Here is a 17,278-nt window from a genome sequence, read left to right as displayed (position 1 = left end):
TAACTCTGTCATATTATTCAATCCAGTTAAAGCGCTATTGAACACTTTCAGTCTTTTTGTGTAATATTGTGTACTGTGATGTAGTATGTATAGTATGTCTTAGTAGGTATGTGGATTTAAAAGGTTTTTTTCCTAATTGTTTATATATGAAATGTATAAAGGAATTGGGCAATTCTCCTTTTCATACAGAAATAATCTACCGGTACAAACTTAAAGAAATGTGTTTGTCCATTCATCAAAAACTGTGAATGCTTGCAAATAAGTTGAGGTACAGGCTATTTTTTTTCTTTCATATATGAATACGGCCCTGCCTAGTCCTCGTCCTTTAGGGCCTAACTCCTTAATTTCTTTAAATTGTTGAGCAGGTGCTGACCCGCGAGAGTAGGGACTGTGCAGAATACGTTCTGCCCCCTGTTTGTCTAATATACATAAAGTAGAACACAGGAAGTTTGAGTACCTTCATTTAAATAATGTCTGAAAAGGAAACATTGTCCTTCGCAGAAAATCATATTCAAAATGTAATTGCTTCTTCTCCCTTTTCTACAATTTCATTAAGCTCTTCTGCTAAACAGTAGAACGAAGCGGAAAGACTAACACAGCTTCATTAAAAACACATTCAAACAGAGCTTCATGGTTGTTTTCTCCTGGAGCATTTAAAAGCAGGAACCATTCATTGGGGGCTCCACTTGAAAAATGTCCCAGTGATATTCATAGAGGACGCCAAATATAAGAAAGGATTTCGTTTTATTAACACAAAGTGTAGCCGAGACCTTATGGTCCATACGATAGAAACGGCCCGGAGAATATGTAAAAAAGAATTGGAAGAACTTGAAGAACTTACACAGGCTATTAAAGCTAACCAATCTGTTACAGAAGCAAAGGCTCTTCACGAAAAAATAGAAAAGGACATTCAAGTTTTCAAGGATAATACTATTACCAATAAGAGTACTTAATTTGAAAAAGACTCAAACTCATTTAATATAGAGCAGATGTACCCCTTTCTGAAAGATTATTACACCTCAATTGATTCTCATAAAGCTCTCATTACTTACCAGGGAAGATCGAAGAATCGTTTCTCTACTTTTTCAGATACATCATCTTCTGAATTCTCAGGATCAGAATCTAGAGGAAATAATTTTAAAAAACAGGTGTTTTTTTTAGACAAAGGCCACCAACAAAAAGCAAGGTTCAAACCACCATGGGAAATGAGAACCAAGAATTGCTTCTAGAAATCATAGAAACATCTACTGTGGTCAATTTATCCCAAAGAAAACTCTCTAGAGATGAAGAAACTGTCCTAAATTTGAGGCTGAAATGTGTCCCGTGCAAACAAACTATACAATGCTCAAACTAGAAGCTATTGAGTTTTGTAGAAAAATCAGACTGAAAGCCTTTTTTGCTAATTATGAACCAACTGCAAATAAGGAAGTGACTGGATTCAGGAATAAATCTAAATCCATTCCTACTCAAAACATTCCAAAACAAATATTCACGTTTGAACAAACAGTACTGTCCTCCATTAACAGATTAGAAAAAACTAAGAGGTATGTTCAAAGGAACATTAGCTCTAAGCAACAGGCAGCGATCCAAAATTTGAGAACAGACACTTCGGTGATTATTAAACAGGCCGCTAAGGGCAGGGCAGTGGTGATCTGGCCCCATGAAATGTATCTAAATGAAGGACAGAACCAGGTCAACAACAAAACCTGGTATCGACAAGTCAAAGAAGATCCAGTGCTGTCTATACAGGATACAATTTCCAGAATCCTTCAATTGGGCATTGAAGGAAGATTCCTGGGACCTAAAGAATATGATTTTTAAGTTAAAAAATTCCCCCAAAACCCTATTTTATATTTTTAGCCCAAGATTCATAAAAATCTTGAGGAACTCCCGGGGAGACCGATCATCACGGGGTGTGATTCAATTTTGGAACCTATCTCAAAATACGTAGACTTCTTTCTAAAACCATTCTTGAAAGAGGTCCAGTCATATTTAAGAGACTTCCTCACAAAGGTAGAAGGAACGCCTCTTGAAGAACAGACCCAAATGATGGGAACACTTGACGTTACATCGCTTTATACACAGATTCCTCAGGACGAGGCGCTAGACGTGATGGAATTGTATCTAGAGAGCCGAGAACGACCCCATAGAGTTCCAACATCATTTATTTTACAACTTGCAGAGATAGCCCTTAAAAAGAACTATTTTAGATTTGATGATCAATTCTTTATACAGGTTAAGGGAACTGCTATGGGATGTCCTTATGCTCCAGAAATTGCAGTTCTCTACATTGCTCATTATGAGAAAAAATTTATTGAAAACAACAACTCTTTTAGAGACAAAATAAGACAATGGCTGCGATACACCAACAATATTTGGCTCCTGTGGCAGGGGAGCCAGATTGAGTTGATGGTGTTCCATGAATGGCTCAATGCCCGACATGAGGACATCAAGTTCACCATCCAGTGTAGTAAAACTGAAATTACCTTCTTGGATGTTGAGATTACTTGTGCAGGAAACCAGTTAAAACGTCTCTCTATAAAAAAGAGACATTCTGCACCGCCCACCCCAGGAGCCTGAAGTAAAACCTCCCATATGGGCAACTCTTAAGAATTAGGAGGAATTATACTGATACCAGAAAATTTGAAGACCATGCATCAAACCTTTGTAAAGAAATGATTTAAAGGGGTTACCCCAAAAACCTGTTGAAGCACTTTATAAAAAGAGCCCGGTTTACACCCCGAGAAAGTCTTCTCCGTGTAAAAGAAAAAAAAGAACTTGATCGACTAGTATGTGTGACAACGTTTGGACCTGACACAAATAAATTCAGGCAAATTATACACCTCCTTGAGGATCTTGAATATCCTTTTCCGAAACCAATATTTGCTATGAAAAAGAACCAAAGCATAGGTCAACAAATCGTGTGCACTGACATTTCATTCCCAAAACCCAAAAGTGATTTGTTATCTCAATGGAATTTAAAACCAGTTGAAGGCTACCACAGGTGTGGCAATTGTGTGGCCTGCAACAACACAACAGAAGGAACGGAATTCAATTACAATGGTGTAAAATGGAAACATTGTGGTTTCACTAATTGTAAAACTAGAAATGTTGTGTATGCCATAATATGTCCCTGTATGAAAATATATATTGGGAAGACAAACCAACAGGCCAACACTAGGATTACACAGCATAGATCGAGATAAAAAAAGAAGGTGGCCACTGCCCCAATGGTAGAACACTTTATTGAGAAAACCGCATGGGGAAAATGACTTCAAATGGACAATTTTAGCTAAGACTAGTGCAGAAAAACGCCCATTTGATATTGAAAAAGCACTACTTCAGAAAGAGGCGTATTTAATCCTAAAGTACGCGTTCGATTCTTTTTAACTGTCTGATTGTGAAACGTTGTGAGGGAGGACTTAATAAACAAAGCCCTTTCCTCCATAGATAAATATAACGCTGGATCAGAAATACTCTTCGGAGTTGGATGAGCAAAGAGAACATCGTTCCCTATACAAGGCGCGATACATTGAAAGCAAATACATGACTGCATAACTACGTCCAACAAACGACCAGAGAAGGTAGGAAACCGCATAATAAAAGCCGTTTGACAATAGCAGAGAGGTCCTGCATGAATATCACTGACACAATTTTCTGTTTGTTAACAGAGAATCTTTAAATAAAAGAAAACCCAGAACACAGCCTTGGATAAGGTCTATGAGAAAGAAAGAACCACATCTTTCAGACACAACTGAAAGTAGAATGAAGAGTTAGTGGAAAGTGTGGCAGAAAAGAATGAAGCCGCCCTAAAAATGATTTTTTTATTTTTATACATCCTGTACAGAAAATCAGAAAGCCTTGAAGAGAATCCAGGCATTGATTTCCTAGGATTCAAAATGCGTTGCCACAACAATGTAGCACAGAGGAAAAAGGATTTGAAATCCTGCTTTTTACTAATTTAGAATGAATTTCTATTTGTGTAAAGCTTGAACATTGTCCCTGTGCAACTACGGATACATAGACATGTTCTATAAAAAAAGTCTAGGATCATTGATTTACTCACCGCAATTGTTGTGTTTTTACAGTATTTTTGTGTAGAATTGTGTACTGTGATGTAGTATGTATAGTATGTCTTAGTAGGTATGTGGATTTAAAATGTTTTTTCCTAATTGTTTATATATGAAATGTACAAAGGAATTGGACAATTCTCCTTTTCATACAGAAATAATCTAATGAAAGTTTAAATGTGAAAAATGAAAGGTATAAATAAAATATGGTTACAAACTTAAAGAAATGTGTTTGGCCATTAAGCAAAAACTGTGAATGCTTTCAAATAAGTTGAGGTACAGGCTATTTTTCTTCTTTCATGTATGAATACGGCCCTGCCTAGTCCTCGTCCTTTAGGGCCTAACACCTTGATTTCTTTAAACTTTCTAAGAGTGGCATTTTCAGAATTGTGACAAAAAATACATCTGTACCATTAAAGAGATTAGTAAATTACTTTTCCTTAGACACCAAACATGATATTTCTACCTGTACTCAAATAAATGTTATCATTTATTACATGTAATAAGGTAACCCAATGTTATCCCATGGGAGAGGTAGGCCTCAAAGTAGTGAAAAATTAATTTGTGAGTTTTTCACTACCAGGACATATAAAACGTAAAAGTATATATTCAACTTTTTAAATACAATGCATCCTGCCCTATGGACTGTTTAGGGCCTACCTTAAGGGTGACTTTCATGTATTAAAAAGGGAGTTTTAGGACTGGCAACGATTTATTTTGCCAGGTTGAATCAGCAGTTTAAAACTGCCCACACACTGCAAAGGCAGTCCTGCGACAAGTTTTAAGGGGATACTTAAGTGAGTGGCCCATCAAGTAATGCAGGCCCATTAGTTGCATGTAATTCACTGACCCTAGGTATATGGTGTAACACTTTACAGAGGGCTTATAAGTAAATTAAATATGCCAAATCAGGTGTATGCCATTTGTATCATGTTTTACGGAGTGTGCACAAGCACTTTAGCACTAGTTAGCATGTGTATGTGTTCGTTTTGAAAGAGTCTTCAGGAGCAGATTGTTAGACTTGTGCTTTCCAGCACAGTCAGGTGTTTGTCTCCCAGAGTCCTTATCTTGAAAGTGTGGCCGCAGGGCTTGTATGGGACCTAAAGATTAGTCATAGAGTATAACAGGTGGGCAATAGGACTATTGTGAGCTGCTAAAGCACTTTGTATCCCACGCTCTGAATGAACTGCTTTAAATCTGAGGGAGGACATGTAGCAACAATGCCAGAGGACACCAGTAAATGGACAATATATGAAGGCCACCTGAAACAGCCCTAAGTCCTGTGGATGTGTCAGGGCATTCTAGAAGTCCCCTAACTTTGTATGAAGTGATACTGTCAAATTGGTGCCACACAGCAGTCATTGATCAGGGTCTAAATAGTTCCTGACCAGCTAACCTAAGCCAGTGCAATATGACTCACTAGAGGAGTGTGACGGGGTAAAGTCACATTTGAACCACAGTACCATGCAATACCCCCTTGACATTGATACTTATTCTATTATGGCAGGTGGAGGAGCAGCAGCTGGGAGTGGAATGGATGGTATAGGGGGCCTTGTGCAATGCCATAGCATAGAGAGGCATTGTCCAGTTTAATTTCTCTTTTCCTGATGCATCTGGTGAGAAGCAAACCCTTACGATCTCAAATGCCTGATCGCCTATATAGTTGACTATAGGTGGGTGTTTAAGGCTTGTTCTTGATGGTTTTTGATATGCTTACTCTCCCCAAATGCACCACCTACGTTTTTGCTCTCTGGAAGCACCCTATACCCATATTGTAACCTCCAAAGACAAAGAGTGGCCCTCAATAAATAGGGTCTGCACTCTTTTCGAAGAGCTTGGCGACGGCTCTCGGATTGTGCAAATCCAGGTGGAGAGCATTGTGTTTCTCCTGAAGAACAAAGGAATCACTTCATCCAAGAATCACCACCCACAATCATTTAGGCACAGGGGAGCCTTTTCTGTTAGGTGACTCAAAAGTTACCATCACCATTTCCTGTGGCCTTTATACCACTTAGAGAGAACTGGAAGGTATCAAGGGCATCAACCTGTCTTGATTGCAGTAGACTGTGTCCTCTATCGAGCATATTCTTCTTTGATGTTTTGTTGCATTCAAGCAATTACATTGATGAAACCTTACACCTTGGCATCTCTGCTGATGAAACTTGCTGCTTTTAGGGATGAGTGTGGGCCATACATCAACCACACCCTCATAAGACAGTGGAGGTTGTGACACTCATTGGAAATCATCTGTGCAAGAAATGAGGGAGAATCCAGCCAGATCCCGGCTCCGGCATCTATAATTGAGATGAATCAAGGATCTGGCCTAACCATAATTAAATATTCTGAACTCGTCATGGTGTAATTTGCTAACAACAGGACACATTCAGCAATGTCAATACATTGTCTGCTTTCAGTTCGGAGCAATCTGCAGGGTGAACAGTAAGAGGGTTCTTATTTTCACTTCCAGCTGGGCCCCAACATAAATGCCTTACTTAAAGGGCCGTCAGTCCTTCTCTTGTTGGAGTATCATCCGGGCTGGGAACTATCTGGAGCCTAACACCTACATTACAATGCAATGGTGGGAAACAAAGGCACCCACCTTCTTATCACTACACAAGTGCTTAACAGAAACTATGATTTGAAAACAGGATTCTGACTTTTTTTTAACCCCTAGATATGCCTGCATTGTAAAAATGTCCGGTGCATTTGTCTGGATGAGTAGACTAATAGCCATTTAAATAGCACTTACTAATATACATTTTAATTTCTTTTATAGTGTTACTCATCCCAAAATAGGGTTTACATCACACAGACATTGTACAAAGACAACGACTGATACAAGTGTGTAAATCGCAGTACAGGAAATGTTATATAAGATAAAGTGTATTACAAAGTGTAGGAGTATCATATCATCTATACTGGTTAGCAGTATCTGTTAAGGATGCTTGATCTGGAAAAACTCAAAGCCAGGATTTAAAATGCAACACATTGGTTGGGGTTTTCTGTACTAATAGACTTTATTACAACCCGAAGTAACACTTTTAGCAACCTCAGAATAACAAAAGATTGGAAAAAATGGATAAGGTTCTCGACCTATGCTTTGCACTGTGCAAGCAGCCTCCTGGATGCCTGTTCATATCTCAATGTGCTACATTAAAAGGATTGTAAATTATGAAATGTAGGTAACACAAAAATCTCTATGCCAAAATCAGTAGCCCATTGAATGATCTATATAAAATACAAATCTGTGATTTGCATGTTACACATTGTGCTCTGCAGCAGGCACTTTAACTCTATGTGCTAGTGTATGATGAATCGAACCTGTGACTAGACAAAACACAGATCTCTCCAGTAAGTAAATTAGCCACCAGAGTAAGCCTCTGTGATTGTAGCAAGTTTCTTTGTCCAGGACAGAAACCCACACCTAACCGTAGGTGGTATGCTTCCTCATAGGGCCACTCCACACACCAGCCCCAAAGGTTGCCTGTGTTGACTACAACTCCCTTCTGTATGGGAGGAGCTCTGGGAGGGTTTTCTGTGACGTTGATGCCCTATGGGAGCTGTAAGTGTTGATGAGGTAAGCAGAGTGCGGTGTAAGTGACTAGGGAAAATAAAACTACCTCTTGGTGGACTGAACAGTGACTTTATTCTGGTGTCCCCAAAGGGGTAGATGAAAACTAAGAGGGGAGTGAAACATCAACTCTATTGGTGAGGGCTCAACATGCTTCTGCCTGGCTGACAACCTTACAAAGAGATTCTAGGCATTCTTCAAGACCAATATATTGAGGTGCCAAATATTGTGGGATGAAGTGTGTGTAAAATATAGAAATAAATATAATTTATATCCTATACAATGTTGTGGTAGATGTCCACCGTGGTCATCACCTGTAATAAATAGAAAATAATACAGAGGCAAACACACTATTCAAGATGTCGTGTAAAATCACTGTGGTGCATAAATCTATTTTTATTGTAGGTGTAGTCATACATCAAGTGAGCATTGCAGGACACACTTGTGATACCAGTGTCGGCACACAGATATATCATCTTCAATTGTTTTGTAGCTTACACACACAGGTTGGGTATTAGACCTGAACTGGTATACAATTGGTTGTTTAATACTCCCAATAGACCCTCTTTGTGAGTAGCATCCTTACCACCTGAACATTGATATGCAATTGTTCTAAAGCAGGTGCCTTAACCGCATGAAGTAGCTTACAATGCAACTTGTTTGTAACCAATTTAGTAAGCCAGAAAGTACTTACTGTCACATTTGTCCTTGTTTCGAACTTTTTCGTGACAGAGTTAAAACAAATTGTGTAAGTTGATTGTATGCCTCTGCCTATTATTACTCTGCCCCTCGTGACTCCACCGCTTTTCTGCTGTCACACTTTGACCCAAAATGTATGGCATCCCAGAGTTTCCTTTTCCAGCACTGTAAATAATTCAGATGCTATGACTACCAGAATACATTTGCAGGGTTGGACTGGCCTTTAAGGCATCTGACAGTGCCCCAGGTCTGGTCTAACAGGTCAGTGTATAGGCTGTTTTTGTGGCTGTTTGTGGGTCTGTTTATTTGACTTTTGGCCGGTGTATACTGTTGATTTCTTAGATATTACCACAAACATTGACTTTAGCAAGAACAAATGCATGCAGTCTCCTACACCTTGCAAAACAGCTATAAAGCTTGTCTTTACAAGTTAAAAACTGACCTGAATTGAAATGCGGGACAGTAACTTTAGCCCTCTGATTCACTAATGGGGGCCACTTTAAGGCCCATAAGTACAAACATATTTTGTATTCCTTAAAGGTGCAAATTGCTATTTCGGGTACTTGGGAAATGTAAAATGGCCTTTCAATATGTATAAAAGACATATACAGCATCACAAAATGCAATTTCTACCCAGTGGAAATCGCATTTTGTGAATTGCAAAATAGGAAATTGCAAATAGGGATTTCCGATATGCGATTTAGTAACCGCATGCACAGAGAATTTTCTAATTGCAACTAGTCGCAAAATGGCATTTAGGAAATGCAATTACCAGTGAATCGGATCTTTTGGTAATCAGGTACAAACTTAAAAAAGGCAACCAAAATGCATCAAACAAGGCCACCCTCTGTCTAAACATTCTCTTCTTCTCCTCCTAAGCTGCTGTACTCCTATGATGAGCATCCTCCTCAACTTAGCATAGAGTGCTCTGGTTATGAATGTTTGTATTGCATTAAGAGTGAGCTTTTACACGTTGCACCTGAATTAACAATGATGCTGAATTTACACCAGATGTTTTGCTATGTTTGCATCTACTTACCATTTGCAATAGTTTAGTACATACAAATGATGAATTGCTAATTTAAAATAGCAAATTCCAAAATGCTAATAGAAATCGCAAATTAGGATACTAGTATTCCATATACTAGATAATTTTACTGAGTCTATGTTTAGCAGAGCAATACAGCACAGTCGGCCAGTTCAGTGATCGCAAAGCACTGGTGATTCCTTTGTCCTTCATGGCCTAGGTCCACTAGTCCACTTCTTGGTTACAGACTGCAAGCAGATATTGCAGCAGGGTCTAAAAAACATGAACTTGATGAAAACCTGCAAATATCCCTATGCTGACTTACATTAAAAAACAGAAGAGGTAACTTAGAACCAGACAGGTGGTTCCACCAGGATGCCAGCTTATTGGAAACCTTTCCCTCCGCAATCCGGGTAGAAGACTGCCCACTTTTGACACAGTTGGATTTCAAACCAAGGCCGAAATGGCCATTTGGGACACAGAGGAAACTGCCTGAAAGATGAGGTCCAGGAGGCTTATTTTAATAAGTGGATGGACAGAGGGATCATCACTATCAAGAACAGATAAACACTTTTTACAGAACCCCTATTAATTCTGATTCCATCATTGTGCCAAATGGACCACCTTATTGTTGCATTTCAATCAGCTTTCAGATACAAACCCCCAAAGCAGGAGTTTTATTTCCGGATATGAAAACAAAAGTGCCCCCGGCATGGAAGGAGTCATACCCTGCATGACTGGCGGGCTCTGTCATTGGCAACGTGGTGGCTCCATCAACTCTAGATGAGATGCATGAACTGTGAATTTGGTGGAGCAAGATCCATCCTGAATTACTGTAGGACTCCCACTCTGCCAAACTCTAAATGACCCTTTTAAATATAGTGCCTCACATACAAATGCCTGTACGTCACAGCTCATAGGTACGTAAAGGACAAACTCTGTCCATAAACACGCAAAGCAAATGCCAGCTTAGCTGGACACAAGTTACTAACCATTGCCAGAGTAAACACACCACTATACAAAAACATACAGTACTACTTTCAACTTGCCCCAAGCCTTGTATTCATTTTTTGGTACGCTGGTGTAATCTTTGTAAAATTCCAAATTTCAGATTATGCAGACTATGCAGCATTTTCACTATTACGCATAACATTAAGCTTACTCTAAATAAAAAAATATCTTGCTCAGATAATGGCAAAATGACTATGGCGTAATAAGCATCAATCTGCAAAAATTATGGGTATTTGACCGAATTGTTTTGGGTAGATTTTGCACATCTCTACCTGCTACCTGAAACACTCTCAACACAAGGCTAAGGTATCAGACCATTGTGCGCATTATAAGAATGTGGCTGTCTGCGGCCCCCACAGGGGTCCAATCCAGCAGGGCGGCCCTTTAGTGCCATTTTGGCACCACCCACCGCCGCTATAGTCGTTGGGGGCTCCTGCAGGAGCTCACTAACCAGGTCGCCACTGTGGCATCCTTCCGGTGCGCCAGGTAGGGGGGAAGGCATATATGTCTCCCCCGCCCCTCCTGGCGGTCTCTGTTCGTGAGCCTCGCCGTCTCCCACCCCACCTCTTACCCGACGTGCAGGCTAGCTGGCAGGGTACTTTGAATGTTTTAATGTTTTCCTGTTGTGTTGCAGGCGGAGTTACAGGGCTATCTGGAAGTAGACGGGTACAGTCAGGGTACCTCTGCGGCAGACTGGTACTGTAAGGGTACCTCTGCGCTGCACAGTAGGGGTGCCAGAGCCAAAGACCAAGAGCCTCAAGGCAGGTTCCTGGAAAACCGCGACGGCGCCCTGTTAGTCCTTCGGGCGGTTGGGGGCCTGACCAACCGTGGGTTTACTCTGCTACGCTCCACCCTGAAAAGGGCGTGAGTAGAAGAGACCAACGTGTCACGTGATCCGCAAGAGGATCACCAAAGGTGCAGCACAGCCTGGGTGTCGTCCCACAGTGCGTGCTGGCTCAACAGGCGGGTGGGGCAGCATAGGTCGGCACAGCTGCTCGCCCTTGGATCGCTTGTATGGAATAAACCTGCAGCAATATTTTCCACTAACAAAGTTGTCTTGTGTATTTACTCATTCTTGCATGCTCAGACTGGGGGTGGGAGAAGTTGCCGGTAATGGCACTATACTACTGCAACTCCCTACAACACTGGTGATAGAGTCTGCTTCAAAATCTCTTGCAATTTAGTTCTGCAGTGTATCTATGAACATATATGAAAATATTAGACAGTATTACCCATGAACCACTCAAATAAGTCCATCAGTAAGGGGGTGGAATGTCAGAGGTGTGATTTGTGCACAGACACAACAATATGATGATTTTGCCAATTACGGATGTTGTCCAGTGGTACTCTCAACTCCCCAGAAAGGCTGATCACCAAATGCTACTTGAAGCTATTTGGATATTGCAACCCCATTTAGGCCCGTATACGTTCATGTTGCTTGTTCCTATTAGGAAATCGCACTTTTATGATTTCCTAATAGCGAATGACAATACGTAGGAACCGTTAGTAGGAAATCGCATGTTCGGTACATTCTGCTTTGCAATTCGCAAATAGTGATTTCTATGAATTTGATATTTGGGAATTGCAATTTCGGTGCCCGGTTCTATTATCTATTCCAGCCAGACCCGGACAGCCTGGAAGAGCTTGTACACACAATCGCTTGAAGAGCTATGCAACCCATGTTAAACGCATGTACAGCTGTCAAACTATTTATGCAGAATTGGGACAAGGGCTCATGTTTAAACATTCGCCACCTTTTTAGATTTTTACTGTTTGTGACTTGAACTTAAAGGACCGGGCTCGTTTCTCCATAATACACAACGACAGTGTTAAAACATGGTTTTAGTCGCCGTGTCTCTTGTAGAATCAACACACACAGTCACACCCCACGCACATTACCTTTTGGAATCCTGTATTGTTCCTCAATTAAAGACTTGTTGAAAAGCCTCTCTCCTCGGAGAATATTCCGTATTAAGTTAACGTGTTTTTATGTTTACAGAGCCTCAGCTTAAGTGTTCTGGTGGCACCAAGCTCTTGGCAGACGTGAGAAAACAAACAGGGCGGAACCAAAAACTCACCCTAACATGACACAGGTCCCATTACACCCGCCTCTGCCAGCGGCCGTCGTATTTTGCACACGAGAGACGTTGTGCCTGGAGTCCAGGAGTGTAGATACTCTCCTGCCTACTATCTGCAACATCGGTTAACTCCTTAGGCAAAGATGTGAACTTTTCTAAAGAAGACCTGGAAGCCACATTTTCTGTCTTGTGGAGGCATGGAGAAATATTGCTTTGCTATCTCAGTTACTAGCCGCTTTAACACTCGCCTTGATTTCGGAATGACAGCAAGAGAGTGCTTAATATTCCGCTGACAGGCATTGAAGCGAATTGTATCAGGGAAGAATGAAAAGTTATTAAGTTCGAAAAACACTCCAGAGTGAAGCAGAAAGGAACAGCCTGCCTAAAGAACAGGTCGGACTTGGAGGCTTGGCCCTCAGAGAGGGCGCTTCAGACATTCCTGTGCTTCCAACCAGGGGCCTAGTTTGGTTAGTAAAACTAGGTGTGTGTGTGAGGCGATCAGCTTCAGATTTTCCGAAAATCATCATTATATGAGAAGCAGCGCACAAGAGGGTCTTACGGGCCAGAGGATAGGAGGGCGGATTGTGATGAGTACTTAAAACACAGTATTTTGTAGCTAAAACCGAAACGAGAGTGCATGTGTTTTATTTTTGTCAGAGTGAATACTCAAAAATCCCAAGTGAAATCCGACAGGCACCTTACCATACCCGACTGAAAACTCCTGTGCCCAACTATTTATTAAATAATACATTAATACTTTAATTAGGGTGGTGCAACACTCCAAACCCCCCCCCCCCCACCCCTCCGAAGCTACACCCCCACTTCAATGTTGTGAGTCATACAACTTGGAGTAAGATACATTGATAGAGTTTTATAACATGGGATTGACATTTATCTAGTAAAATATTGTATTTCAGACCAAACCAATGAAATCTCTCTCCCGTGGAATGTTTTAACCCAGATATCCATGAATGCAGTTTTGTGGTTTTGAAGCAGGACACATGCAATATGTAGCAGCTGTCACTATTGGTGTGAGTGAAAAACTCATACAATGGAGAGCGAGTTCCAAGAGTCTAGCAATGACTCCCCAAAATCCTGGGATGAATTATCACTTGAAAATTTCACCATGCAGAGGATTTGCTTGTCTTCTGGAAAGTTAGCTGATGTTCCCTGATGCTGCACTTCCTGTCTAAAGAATGCCTTTACCCCTCTCTGTTTTACTATAATTTGAGGGTTAACACTATAAGAATTTACAATTACAGACTAATCCGATCGTTTTTTAGAAGATTTGAAATCTGATAATGAATTTTCAGCAAATACGTGAGTTCTGAGTTCCGCAGGGATAGAGCAGTTCACGGACGGACATCGTGATCCAGCACTCTACATTGCCCCTAATAAACACTGCCCACTGAGGAAGGTGGTGAAGCGTTGACACGGCGAGGCCAGGAACACAGATACCAGTGTTCTAAAACATCTGCACCACTGCCTCATGCCCAATTCAAATTCAATGGCTGCTATCAGAACTTCCCGTTGATAATTTCAACTCTTGCCTGCGAGGTTAGATCTCTTGGCTTCTAAATGGACTCACAACTTTCCATGTCTCTTCATACTGAACACACTGCAAAATCCTCCAATATCAACTTTTCAGTCCTTGGAAAAAATAAAAATAAATCTTCAGTCTGATGATTTTCGTACAGTACTTGAAGCACCTGTCACATCACACTCGCGTTATGGAGTCCCGTGCTCATGAGTATTCACAAATCCAGCATGGCCCCTGTGAAAGCTCTGGGGTTCTGAAGCCATAAGTCATTTCAGTCTCGAAAAATTTGATCCTATTACTCCTTACATCTGAGACTGGTACTGCGTTCCTATGGAAGTCAGAATCAAATTCAGACAGGGTTGCCTCTTGCTGAAAGCCATCCTCCAGCAAACAAACCTATTTGATATCTTCATTAAAAGTCTCTTGTATGGGAGCAAAGTCCCTTGAGCAGAGTTACACATGGCTACCACTCAATGTTACTCTGGTAGTACAGCCCCTCCCCCCATTGGTACTCCCTACCGGGCTACATCGGATGTAAAAAAAAACATTGTGAAGTTTTGAAAAAAGTAAAAATCTATCTGTTCAGACTCTTCCTTGATCTATAGCCACTTTTTAGTTCAGTTCACTCTCTGTACAATTGGACATCAACGTACCCTCTCCCCCTCTTTCTACTTTTCTACCGATTTTTTCCTTGATCCTGCTACCTGGTCGTGCTGACACCTCTTATTAGCATACTTGCTTCAAACTTGTATAGCTTGCCTCCTCCCTTCGCTCTCAATACTTCTTCTCAAGCCTCTCTTTGTTATTTGACATTTTATCCCAAGCTTGTTAAGACTGAATGTGTTAATATTAATACATTATTTAGATGTGCTTTACAGAGGTCAAAAGCCGAAGCCCTTCTCAGGCAGACAGAGCAAACTCTATACGAAAAGTCTACAGAAAAGTACTGATTCATTAATTTATTTTGCAGAAGGTCTTATCCATTTTTAAACCAGCACACTTGGGTATTATAATCTACACAGTGCCCATTAGCAGACTGTATTCTCAGGAAAAGAATACAGTGATGTAATATTTGTTTTCACATGAGCCCTGCTGGATAAAGAACAGATTACCTAAAGGCATCACTGTTTAGTAAAAGCAAACATTGTATTGAAACCTTGTTTCCACTTGCACCTTGCAGATAAACTGATTCAACAGTTAAAGATGCCTTTAGAAAGTTTGAGTCCATGTATTGCATAAACAGAAATACTTTGTCCCACCTAAATACTGAGAGATTTCATAGTATACTAGTGATTAATTTGAGCTGGTGAGTGTGGGGTGGCCCACTGGCACTTGTGGTCGGGGACTGGACCTTATTTTTCATCATCAGACTTTTACCACAACAGAGAGAAAGACTGTAAAGGGAGAAGGAAGTTAGAAAAGAAAGACCCAGAGCATGAAGACCCCATTTCAGTTGATTCTTATGTATAGCACCAAGTACATAAAAAGAGGAAATCTAAGATTGCTCCACACCAGCATATTCCAGACCCCTCATTGTCATGGAAATAGTCAGTTAAATATTTAGTTTTACTTTTCTCTATAAATGTTGACCCCATCCTGGCCATTAATCACTCATCCTTCTTAGAACTAATCAGACATATTCTTCCCCATCTGTCCTATCCACTAAATCTTGCTAGGGGTCTCTTGAAAGCATAAAGATTATCATTTCAATAATTGTTTTTTTTAATCTCATATCTTTGCTTCTCCTTCCCACATCCACACTTTTTTTATAGACATTAATAACCTCACAAAAATATTATGGGACGCTCCTTGCTAAAGTAGTAAATATTGAATGAGTGGTCGACGCTGTTTATTTCTTGCAGCCCTCTGAGTCCCCGGGAGGATGGGGTTTACCAGTGTTCATGAGTTGTGCCAGTCCATGGGGGATGAGGTTCCCGGGGCCAAAGTCGTGTTGGGGAAGGGGGCCCCACCCACACCCCCTACTCCATTTATTTACATGTTAAATGGGCTTTTGGCAATCCCCAGTGCTTGGCCCTTTCCGGGGGAAATCATTAAAAATACAGCGCAGTACCAGACGCTAAGTTTCTTTTATTTTGGGAGTCAATTTCTCAATCCCCGTTCTCTAGCCATGTTGAGATGATTTTCATGTGGTTTGGCTAGTTTTGCACCTGGCAGCAAGGATTAGCCACAATGAGCATTTTGTATCAGTGCACTTGGCCTCTAAAGTGGCACATTTTGTGGGAGCTGGATTATCTGGTTCCCTGCACCAGCCTCCCCCTCTGCTCAGCTCCTGGGGCTCCTCTCCTGCTGCTGAGAGCGTTTCACACAGCCCTTTCACAAACAGCCAGCAGAGTACCCTCCTGCCTGCATTCCCTAGGCCCCACAAACTCCTCCTAGCTGTCTTGCAGAGAACCTGTGGTGGGCAATCGATTCCAGGTCTTTACACCAACTGAACCTGATTGGGGATCAGGGGACCATTGTGCTGCATAAACCCATCCTTGTCCTGGGAGTCAGCTGAAGGCAAATTTCTTAGTCCATCTTTGCAAGGCATCAGATGACATCTCTTTCCAGCTGGGCATCCTTTCGCCATCTTCTCCTAGAGTCTTCTCAACTGTCTCTCCCTTGTGCTGGGGTTTTTAAGTGGGGATGGGAATCCAGATGCCAGACACCCCTGGCCACTCCTAGGATGCCACATCATATCTTCACCCTGGACCAAACCACCTTCACAGCAATCTGGGACAATCGGCTCTGGAAAGAGCTCATCAGGGGTCACAGCTCCGCCCCTTCTGACATCATTGCCTCATCCTTTCCCACCAAAATGTCAAAGGCGAGCACCTGATGTCTAGCGTCAGAGGTCTGGCCCTTTGTTCTAATGGGCCTGGGCTGTCCCAGCACTGATGCAATTTGACAAGCTAATTATCAGTTGCAGATTTCCCCCACACTACTTTCCTCTCCCAAGAACTGTGTCAATCACTGATACTTGCTTCTTTTTTGTAGGGAGTTCTTTGTTGCCTCTGCTGGGGAGCAGAATAATTAATTTTGGACCAGTAGGTGGGGACAAAGGGCTAGAATCGGATTATGAGCGGAGCCAGAGAAATATGACAGTTCCTGAAGTTTCATAAAATGTTTATGTAGTGTGTTGAGACATGTACATTCAAACTCTGAATGCATGTTTTACCCAATTTGATACATTGCTGGACCCTGTAGGCCTCAGTGGAGCAAGACTCTACTGTACTGTGTTGGGCAGATTTTGCCTATATGTTTAATACAGTGAAGGCATTA

Source organism: Lissotriton helveticus, chromosome 4_1 (assembly GCF_964261635.1).
Source record: "Lissotriton helveticus chromosome 4_1, aLisHel1.1, whole genome shotgun sequence".
In the NCBI taxonomy this organism is placed as follows: Eukaryota; Metazoa; Chordata; class Amphibia; order Caudata; family Salamandridae; genus Lissotriton; species Lissotriton helveticus.
This window is presented reverse-complemented; position numbering follows the sequence as displayed.